This window comes from Misgurnus anguillicaudatus, chromosome 19, assembly GCF_027580225.2.
Source record: "Misgurnus anguillicaudatus chromosome 19, ASM2758022v2, whole genome shotgun sequence".
NCBI classification, from domain to species: domain Eukaryota; kingdom Metazoa; phylum Chordata; class Actinopteri; order Cypriniformes; family Cobitidae; genus Misgurnus; species Misgurnus anguillicaudatus.
In genome coordinates, this window is record NC_073355.2 from 50,437,720 (window position 1) to 50,446,648 (window position 8,929).

The window sequence follows — 8,929 nt, forward strand, 5'->3', positions numbered from 1 at the left end:
GTTTTGTGAATGTTTCCGGGTGTGTGCTTATTTCAAAGACGTGTTTCGGCTTACGAGCACAAGCTCCAACAGCTGAGGCAGCGCGTCTGTGGAGATATTGTGCAGGGGAGGATGCAGGGATTAACGGACGTCTGACTAACGTGAGTGTTTCTATTTTCTTTGTTATACTAACATGGCATTTATGTACACAATAGCATATCTGAGCGGTGTTTTATATGTCTATATTGTGAAAACAGTGAGGCCGGTATAACACAGATGTAATTACAGTAAACGAGACAAAAAGAAAACTGGTAAAACTAAATAAACATTTAATATGCATACCCTTTTTTAAGTACTTGAAAAGACATTTGTACTGCAGATCTGACACCTCATGTTACTGTTTGAATAAGACTTTGCTACACACCAGACCAGAGTGTTATTGTGTGTAACAAAATGTAACGTCTCGTTTAAAAGTAAGTCATGATTGGTGCCTGTCAGACACAGTGGTGGTGGCTATTTTCTTTGTTTTACTAACGTGGTTTTTACGTACACAATAGCAAATCTGAGCGGTGTTCCGATTAATGGGAGTGGCTTGCAGAGCTGTGCATTGTGGTAGTTGTAGTTTTTCATAGACATAATAGATTGTTCCTTTCATTGCTTGAAGTATAACCTTTGGTGGATACTAATTTATTCCCTAGCAACCAATGAGAATATCCTAACAACCATTTTGCAAGAACTTATTCTCTGCATCAGAACATCGTAGAGACATGGGGGTGGGCTCTTTTGACTCATAAACACCACTGTAACATTTTGTGACCTGTGTTTTGACACACTGTTAATGAAGAGATTTTACTGAATGAGAACAGCTTTTTGGCTGATAACTTTTTTATTAATATATCTGAAATCATAAGGTTTCCTTAGGTTCTTTAAACTGCTCATCGAAACTCAAATTTACTTCATTCTGTGCCCTTTTGACCCTGGTATTGCTTCTTGGAGCTATTTGTGTCTATATCTGTCATTACATGGAACAGCACGAAAACAATGTGGATTAAACAAATCACAGTTATATAAATTACACTGACCATCAAAAGGCGTATTGAAGAGGTTTTGCTCATAAATGCATGTAAAATAAAGTAATGTGAACTTGAGATTTTTATACTGTTATTAAACTGCACAGTATGCACTGCAAACGCAGCCGGTGTGAAAGCACAATGGCCATCTGCCTTCAAGTATATTACACAAGATGGTTTTAGATACAGTTTAATGAAATTAAGATTTTACACATTTGATGCTATTTTATTCGCAACAGTATTTTGTGATTTGACCATATTTGCTTGTGTTTAGCACAAAGTTCATAACTGATAAGAAACCCATATTTTATACACAAATTCACAGATTTATAGTACATTTATTTTATGCTTTAACAGTTAACTTCAACAGTAACATTTTCAGCATTTTAGCTTAGCAGTAATGATATTCATCACCTGATAAATGGCTATTTACTGTCCTGCATTACTTCAGTTAAAGTTTGATTCTAAGTTTTTTGCACCTCCCAACATTTTTTAGCACCCAGCCGCCACTGAAAACACCAGAAGTGTTACAGGGTTTTGAACACAGCACAAAAGTTAAACTACAAGAGCAGAAATTGACAATAGAAATGACATAATGTACTTCACATTAAAAATAACATGGATACATGACAATCTCAAATGTGTTTTGTCACTCTGGTTTATCAATATGAACTATTTACTGTCTTCATTTTAGATATGATGGAAGTGAAAGAGGAGAGTGAAGCTGAAGTGGATGAGAAACATCAGATTGTAAAAATAAACCATAATGTTTCACAGAAAGAAACTCTGAAGACAGAAGACATAAAGTGTGAAAATAGTTTCAGAGAAGATGAACGCCCGGCAGATCACAAGAGGACTCACAGTGAGGAGAAACCTTTCAGATGCCAGCATTGTGACAAGAGTTTCCCAGATAAAAGTCAACTTAAGATACACATTAGAGTTCACACTGGGGAGAAACCTTACACTTGTCATCTGTGTGGAAAGAGTTTTGGAACAAAACCTAACCTTAGAGCACACATGAGGATTCACACTGGAGAGAAACCACATGTGTGTCATCTGTGTGGAAAGAGTTTCAGAACAAAACCTAACCTTAAAGCACACATGATGATTCACAACGGAGAGAAACCACATCCATGCCATCACTGCGAAAAGAGTTCCACAACTGCATTTAAACCCAAGACACACCTGAGATATCACACTGGAGAGAAACCCCACACCTGTCAACAGCGCGGAAATAGCCTCTCTGTCGAAGGAAACCTTAAAATACACGCAAGAATTCACACAGGAGAGAAACCTTACAAATGCCATGAGTGTGAAAAAGGTTTCAGAAGTCAAGGCAACCTGATAGCACACATGAAAATTCACACAGGAGAGAAACCTCACGCTTGTCTTCAGTGTGAAAAAAGTTTCAGTACGAAGTGTCACCTTAAGAAACACATGATGATTCACAGTGAAAAGAAACCTCACGCATGTCTTCAGTGTGAAAAGAGTTTCATAGATAAACGTGGACTTGAAACTCACATGAGAAATCACACTGGAGAGAAACCTTACATATGTCTTCAGTGTGAAAAGAGATTCAGTACGTTGAGTAACCTTAAATCACACATGATAACTCACAGTGAAAAGAAATCTCACGCATGTCTTCAGTGTGAAAAGAGTTTCAGAGAAAAAATTACTCTTGAGACTCACATGAGAATTCACACTGGAGAGAAACCTTACACTTGTTTCCAGTGTGGAAAAAGTTTCTCTGTTGAAGGAAACCTTAAGAAGCATGCAATAATTCACACTGGAGAGAAACCTTACACATGCCCTGAGTGTGAAAAATGTTTCAGAAGCAAAAGCAACCCGATGACACACACGAAAATTCACAAAGGAGAGAAACCCCACGCACGCCCTCAGTGTGGAAAGTGCTTCCGCATGCTGCGTCATCCCAAGAAACACATGATAACTCACAGCGAAAGGAGTTATACAAGTGAAGACACACTTAAGAAACACATGACAGTTCACACAGGCGAGAAACCGTTCACTTGTTATCACTGTGGAAAGAGCTTTACAGTGAAACGTGACCTTAATGCACATGTGAGAACTGTTCACACTGGAGAGAGACCATACGTGTGTCAACAGTGTGGACAGAGTTTCAGGACAAAACCAAACCTTAACAAACACATGATAATCCACACTCAATAGAAACCATTCATGTGTCAACAGTGTGGATATGGCAACAATGTCCAGAAATCAGCTGAGGTCCCACTACCAAAACTGTCTGGAGGATCCCCACCAAAAGTCCACATGCGCACCGAAGCCAAAAATGGCGCACGGCAAAAAAGATTCAGGCAGCCTCCCAATCAAGTTCTTGTCTGTTCTTGCGGACGAAGCAGATGTTTCCAAGGTCTTGTCTTCTAACCATCCGACTACCTGCCCGCTAGATCCCATAACTACCCATCTCCTTCAGGCCATCTCTCCGTCAGTTATGCCTGCTCTCACTCACATTATCAATTCATCCCTTTCCACTGGCACCTTCCCCGTAGCATTTGAAGAGGCTTGGATACCCCCGCTGCTGAAGAAACCCACACTCAATCCTGATATGCTAGAGAACTACAGACCCCTTTCTCTTCTTCCCTTTATTGCCAAGACTCTTGATTGTGTTGTGTTCAACCAGCTCTCCTCTTTCTTCACACAAAATAACCCCCTGGATAGCAATCAGTCTGGTTTCAAAAGTGGTCACTCCATTGAGACTGCGCTGCTCTCAGTCATTGAAGCCCTAAGGCAGGCAAGGGCAGCCTCCAAATCATCTGTGCTGATCTTACTGGATCTATCTGCAGCTTTTGACACTGTTAATCACCCCATCCTCCTGTCGACCCTCGTGTCTTTGGGTGTCTCTACACAGCGCTACTATGATTCAAGTCATACTTCTCAGATAGGTCATTTCGAGTATCCTGGAGGGGTGAAGTCTCCGAACCCCAACGTCTTGATACCGAGGTGCCTCAAGGCTCTGTGCTTGGACCACTGCTCTTTTCGATATACATGATATCCCTGCGCTCTGTCATTCGAAAACATGGCTTTTCCTACCACTGCTATGCAGACGACACTCAACTCCACTTGTCGCTCCACCCTGATGATCCCACGGTTTCTGCCCGAATCTCGGCATGCCTGAGGGACATCTCACTCTGGATGAAGGATCACCATCTCCAGCTTAACCTTGCGAAGACAGAACTGATCTTGGTGCACACAGGAGTAAAATGTACCCCATGTGTAAAATGAAATATACTGCTGTATCTTTAATGTTGTGGGCCTATTTTTCTGCTGGATGTCCTAGACATCTTGATCAGATACATGTCATCATGGATTCCATGAAATACCAACAGATAAAAAAATCAAAACCTGACTGTCCCTGTTAGAAATCATATAATGGGCCATGGTTTGATCCTACTTCAGGGCAACGATCCAAAACAAACATCAAAACTAACGCAAAAATAAGTCACTGAGCACAAAATGAAGCTTCTGCCATGACAATCCCAGTCCCCTGACCTGAAATTGAGTGGGGCTTATTCCTGAGAGTGAGAGCTGTCATTTGATATAAGACTGCCCATGTTTGTCGAACTTTGAAAAATATGAAATGTGAATATTAAATACAAAAATGTTTGGGGGGTTAATAGTGTAAATGAAGTATAAATAACTTTCTTACAGTAAAATATATTTCAAAGTCCTCAAAATTAAGTTGATTATCGCTGTTTTGTTTGCTAAAGTATATAATGTTTCATAACTGCCCTATTTTAGTTTGATGTGTTTTTTAAGCAATGCCAAGGAAAGAAAAATATAAAAACACCAAAAATACATACATAAATTTGATATAACTTGTTCAGCTAACCCAAGCCCACGCACAATGCACTTTTACAGCGTATATTTAAGTAGTTTTAGAATCATTTAAAGAGTAACTAAACCCTACACAAACTTTTTTTAGTTAATGATCTGTAAGAATGATGCTTTTTTAGTGCTGTTCATTGATTTTAGTAAGTTTTTTGACATTAGGATATAAAGTGTTTCAACACTATAAAATATGGTGTAAAAACGTCTGAGTGCTGCCCTCTTCAGGTTGAACGGTAGCTACTGCAGTTGAATTTTCCGATTGGATGTTGGGTCCAAAAAGTAACTCGTGACGTAAGCAGATTCAAGCTCACCACGCCCTTGTTACGATCTCATTACACACTTAAGTTCGTCCCCTCTATCTCCGTTGGGATCTGCTCACTTTTCTTGCATTTTTCAAATATTGCCAGTGGGTGGAGTCAGGCTCTGACCAGGGGTTTAGTTACGCTTTAAATATCCAGTTCGTTAATAACAAATTCAACAGTCTGTTTTTTATCTATTTATGTAATTAATAATTATATACCTGTATTTTAATCCAGATAAACAGGTGTATGAGTGAGAGATTTACCATAGACTGTAAAAAAGATGGACGACGCGACGTTGCCTCCCACCATTGTAATGATTTGAAGCCAAAAATGTCCGACCACGGTCACCGCCATGTTAAAGGACAAGTTCGGTATTTTACACCCAAAGCCCTGTTTTCAGATTGTTTATGATGAAATAAAACGGTTTTGACTGAAATTTCGACATATGCAGCTGCCCAGAGAATTTTGGGGTGTTTGTGTTTCAGCTCCCACCCCCAGAATGGGCCCAATGGTGCACCGGAACAATCCTTCCCAAAATGCACCAAACCCTCGCCCACAAAGACGCGAAACTCACCGAGCGGCCGGGGGCGCCCACTGGTACGCTCACACAAAAATCGCTGCAAAATACGCATTCCAACAGGTTTTAATGTAGTTTTTGCCTACTCCATTGACTTGTATTAGTTGTGCTGTGAGGTACGGTATTACTCGGCGCCGGGAACTTTTTTTGTATTCTTGCAATTGGCAATGGTGGATTAGCGCCACCATCTGGGCTGGAGTGTCTATTATTCAAGCTCTAAGTGGAAGAATATACGGGTGTGGGGCGTTTGGAAAAATAGGTCCACAAGTTAACAACGAATGCGAAAACAGCTGTTGGAAAGCATCTTTTAACGCGATTTTTGTGTGAGCATATCAGTGAACACCCCTGACCACTCGATAAGTTTCACGTCTTTGTAAACGAAAGTTTAATGCATTTTAGAAAGGATTGTTCCAGTGCACCATTAAACACATTGTAAAGGTAGGAGCTGAAACACAAACACCCAAAAATTCTCGGGGCAACCGCAAATGTTGAAATTTCAGTCAAACCGTTCTATTTCATCATAAACAATCTGAAAACAGGGCTTTAAGTGTAAAATACAGAACTTGTCCTTTAAGTAAAAACATCAGTTTGGAGCCAAGGCATGCGCAGAAGGAATCGTCCATGGAGCTAGAGGCGGAGCCGCGGTATCAAACTTCCGCCCAAACGCTCGCGCGACCAATTCAACCACGCCAATCATAATGACACGCCCCGTTTCTATAGCATTAGATTAGATTAGATTAGATTAGATTAGTAGCAGTGGTCTGGTGACTGTGGGGGCCATTTTAGTACAGTGAACTCATTGTCATGTTCAAGAAACCAATTTGAAATGATTCCAGCTTTGTGACATGGAGCATTATCCTGCTGGAAGTAGCCATCAGAGGATGCATACATTCTGCTGTTGTAGCCCATCCGCCTCAAGGTTGTGCGTGTTGTGGCTTCACAAATGCTTTGCTGCATACCTCGGTTGTAACGAGTGGTTATTTCAGTCAAAGTTGCTTTTCTATCAGCTTGAATCAGTCGGCCCATTCACCTCTGACCTCTAGCATCAACAAGGCAGGACTGGCGCATACTGGATGTTTTTCCCTTTTCACACCATTCTTTGTAAACCCTAGAAATGGTTGTGCGTGAAAATCCCAATAACTGAGCAGATTTTGAAATACCGGCCCGTCTGGCACCAACAACCATGCCACACTCAAAATTGCTTAAATCACCTTTCTTTCCCATTCTAAAGTTCAGTTTGGCGTTCAGGAGATTGTCTTGACCAGAACCACACCCCTAACTGCCATGTGATTGGTTGATTAGATAATAGCATAAATGAGAAATTGAAAAGGTGTTCCTAATAATATTTTAGGTGAGTGTATCTCTTGACACTGGAACCCATCGTAATGTTACGTCTGTGGTTTTTGTTCTGAGTCGTTTGGTGCATGATGAGACACAGCCGTCTCACATCATATGGCTTAGTTGATCTGTCAGATGTGCAACTCACATGACATTCACGTAACCCTACTACTACGCGCACCACTACTTGCACAGATTGCATGCAGGTATTTATCTGCCGCAAACACCAGCAAAGACAGTGCAGCTTACATACCTGTCAAGTATCCCGTTTTGGCCGGGAAAGTCCCGTATTTTACCCTTCTTTCCCGCCGTCCTCCCGTATTAGTATTTTCCCGTAAATCTCCCGTATTTTAACCTGCGTTATTACAAAAATAATAATGCCCGGGCGGAGTAATAAAAAAACATTCCCAATCCCAGATCGCTAAAGATCCACTGATTCCGCTAATCCACTTCGTGTTTTCCCACCCGCTCCGCACGCACGCAGCATCTCTGTGTGCACTCTCTGCCTGGAGAGCGAAGACGACAGTTTCTGTCTGAAGTTTGTTGCATCAACAGGTAGATTTATTACATTATATCAGTTGTTAAACCGCAGAATTACTAATTTGGAAGTTTGTTTATGTATTTCTTCGGTTAATGATTTGCCGTCGGTGTTCTAAAAGTGCTAACAAGTTAGCAAGCAAACAGCAACAAAATATCCACATTATTATCGTTACAATGCTTGTCTAATGAATTAAATGTTCCCGGTCAGATCTACATAAACACTAAATTTGCTGTTGTTGGCACACTTTGTAGACAAAAATACAAAAAACACCAATGCCTTCACAAAATAAAGACAGAGAATGGAAAGGGAGGCTGGTAAAGGCAGTTCAACATTGCAAACATTAATTCAAAGCTCCATCAAGCCAGCAGGTAAATCATATTGAATATCTATTGTCACACTTTAATTCTTGTTATTATATTTTCCCATTATAATCACTTGTAACCATTTGTCTAAGTTAATGGTAGTAATATAGTAACACATATAATACTTTATTAAAACCATACTAATAGTACCATCCCCCTTAGTGCCCTTTTTGGTTTGGGCCACTGCTCCATCTAGCATTTTCATTTTCTAAATGACTGTTCTCATTACAAAGAAAAGTGAATGGTTTATAAATAATTTTGGCATTAAGGTATAATGCAAAAGAAGTTAAAATAAGGCTTTTCAACCTAAGGCCATTGGGTTTTGTACAGATGCAAATTTGTGTGTATAGTATGTACAGTTTGAGTGTGACTTATGAAATGTAGTTTTCACAGAGCTGTGTGTTTCACTAGTTTTCTTGCTAATGAATTAGTTGGTTTAGTTAATTTTAACACAATTATCAGCACTAAGGTTTAAAAAAATATTATCCGGCCCTCACCAGTCTTAAAATGTAAGGAATACTGGAGCTTGTTTGGGTTGGTGGTGGGACTGTTCGCGGTGGGCGCCGGAAAATTTCCCTTATTTTCAAATCCAAAACTTGACAGGTATGAGCTTATAATGTTTTTAATGAAAAGAGGAACCGTCTTTCCAGCCAAAAAGCTAAGCATAATTTAAAAGAAACCTGCCGTGTTTGCTTAAATAAAGAACAGTTTGATTTTCTGTTTGTGTATTACATTAAACTGTGCATAGAACTGCACATGCGTTTAGCTAAATAGGCTACGTTTTCACAGTTTGACCAGTTTGATATTTTGATGTCCCCATGAGTAAACAAGCTTATAAATCAAACAGATTGATGTTTCTTGAACATGTGAAGTAGCAGAAAGTTTTCTGTGAT

General features: G+C 40.0%; 1 protein-coding gene across 2 annotated transcripts in view; it reads left to right on the forward strand.

The window, feature by feature from the left end:
* Nucleotides 1-8,929, forward strand: part of LOC129422537 (uncharacterized) — a 681,876-nt gene that overhangs the window by 554,957 nt on the left and 117,990 nt on the right. The window lies entirely within an intron of this gene.